General features: G+C 30.6%; 1 protein-coding gene across 2 annotated transcripts in view; it reads right to left on the bottom strand.

Annotated features, from left to right (window-relative positions):
• The window catches only part of LOC102677410 (serine/threonine-protein kinase Doa), a 34,439-nt gene that overhangs the window by 8,151 nt on the left and 23,846 nt on the right, over positions 1 to 2,442 (bottom strand). The window lies entirely within an intron of this gene.

The following is a 2,442-nucleotide window of genomic DNA, read 5'->3' as shown; positions in this document are numbered from 1 at the left end:
CCGTTTGGTGGCCCGGTTCACATTGGTCGACGATCGGTCCCCGTGTGTTCGTTTTCATGATGGACGAACAGGAGAAGCAGGGCCGACAGAGAACGATTTCCCCACCGTGACGTTGACGATTCACCAGTGGACCAAGAGATGTCGTTGTGTTGTTCGCATGTTGATTGGTTGAATCGTGGTCGATGGCCCACCACGAAGTTGCGTTGAAGGTTGTGTTGTAGTAGTGATCCCATCGGTCGAGGTTGAGGGTCCACATCCCAGGGCCGTCGCGTCAACCGATCGCCACACACACCGCCATCCACCACCACCACCACGAGGGCGGAGACCCGTGTAACACGCGGTAGAGGACGTGTGTAAGCACGGACGAACGTACGAGTGTGTCGGTGGGGAGGAAGTAGGGGGATACATCATCGTCATCGGTCATCATCGAACCACCCGATCCGAGCGCCCAGTCGAGACCATAGTGACCAATCCGTGTGCCATATCCGTTTCCATTCCATTCCATTCCATTACAACGGAGATGGTAACCCAACAATCAGAGAGAAAGGGGAGAGGGCAAAATGGTTTGCCAAGTCAGAAAGTTGCGGTTACGAATTTTACCATCGGCACAAAGCGAACATTTTTTTTTTCATTTTTTTTTTAAAATTATGATTATGATTATTATTATCTTTATTTTTTATTTGTTATCTCATTTTTTAGAGATATAAATATCTTTTTTATTATTATTTAGTCTATTTTTTTTTTTTTTTTTTTACTTTGATTTTATTATTCTATTTTTTTTCCTAAACTCGTATATTCGTGTTAAAGTTAGTTATTTTATATAGTGCATCGAAAGGGCTGTATCGATTCTTTTCGAATTTATTCAATATATATTTTTATTACATTGCAAAAATAAAAATAAACATATATAAATTTTAAATTTTAATAGAATAAATATAACATTTTTTTAATTGTAAAATTGGAAAAGAAATTAATTTCTAATATATTAATATTAGAAATAATATTTCTAAATTATTCTGTAGATGGAAAATGATCGTTGGACAGCTTCTTTCGAGTGCGCTCATTATTATTTTTTCTCTAACACGCTTGGAGAGGTCATCTTTTTTTTAATTTAATTTTTTTTAATCTTTTTATTAATTAATATCAATCATTGGTAGAAACTCGGTGTACTTACGTGAATGCGCCAAATGAACGCGCCATGGCGCACGATCAGTCGTTTCGATCGATCGCCGCGACGCGTTCGAGAGCGCGATAATGTGAATCGATCGATCGACACTTCGAGCCTATCTTATCGACGCGCGAAATTCAAATCGATGCATGATCTATCATATATGAATACGCGGACTATGATCTATTTTTGGGGGGGAGAAAAGGACAAAAACTGTGGTACTCTGTCGATTATTTCTTAATTACATAGAGAATGTTTCGATGAAAAATACATTGTAAAATATTCAAATAAAAATATAAAAAATATAAATGGAATATGAAATAGAAAATTCAAAAGAAAAATTTATCATAGTGGTTTGAAAAATGTTGTGAATCACAATACTTAAACAACTTGCTGAATAACTGTGGTTTCGATAGTTTGTTGACATGATGCCAACATGCAATTATTTCGGATTAGTCAAACTTCAAGCTTGAAGATCGAGAATTTTTCAACGTCGACGCAACAAATAATAATAAGTTGCTAAAAAAAAAAATTCACATACATAATTCAATAATCAATTTTTTCTGCTAAAATGATTTTATTATCCTTGTAAAAAGAATTGATGATGCTTCGAAAGACGTTTGTCAAATATATTTAACGCATATTTTTAGTATATTTTTAACTAGATAAAGATAATATATTTTCAAAAACTATAATTGTAATCTAATTTAATTTAATATATATATTTTTAAATTTTAATATTTTTTTAAATTCTACTACCAGAATATATATATGTTATTCTCATATATTGAATATTAATTTATTAAAAAATATATATATGTGTGTGTTTCCTATTAAATAAATATGTATGTTTCCTAAAAATATGTTTCTTATAAAGAAATTATTATATATTGCATATTATTTTCATTTGCATATATTGTATCATAATTAATTACGTATCAACAAAATATTTATATATTCATGTAATTTTTCTGTATGAATATAAATAATATTATTTAAAATAGATTATATTTTTTAATTCGAATGATATGATAGCGAAAGAGTTATTTAATGTTTAGATTTGAATAATTCGCAATTGAGTATTTACTAAGGCCAGCAATTTGTGCGCATGTTATAACTTTAGTGGATTTTATTTTTAGAAATTGAACCAAGGTCTGTTATAGCAAAAATTAAAAAAAATATTGAATAATCATAAAATGTAATTAAAGTAATACAAAAATATAATGTATATTATATTATATAATAATATAAAATTATATTTATAATTAATATAT

This window comes from Apis dorsata, unplaced genomic scaffold (genome assembly GCF_000469605.1).
Source record: "Apis dorsata unplaced genomic scaffold, Apis dorsata 1.3 scaffold_1110, whole genome shotgun sequence".
Taxonomy (NCBI): Eukaryota; Metazoa; Arthropoda; class Insecta; order Hymenoptera; family Apidae; genus Apis; species Apis dorsata.
Note: the sequence above shows the minus strand (reverse complement) of the source record. Positions and strands in the feature narration are given on the sequence as shown.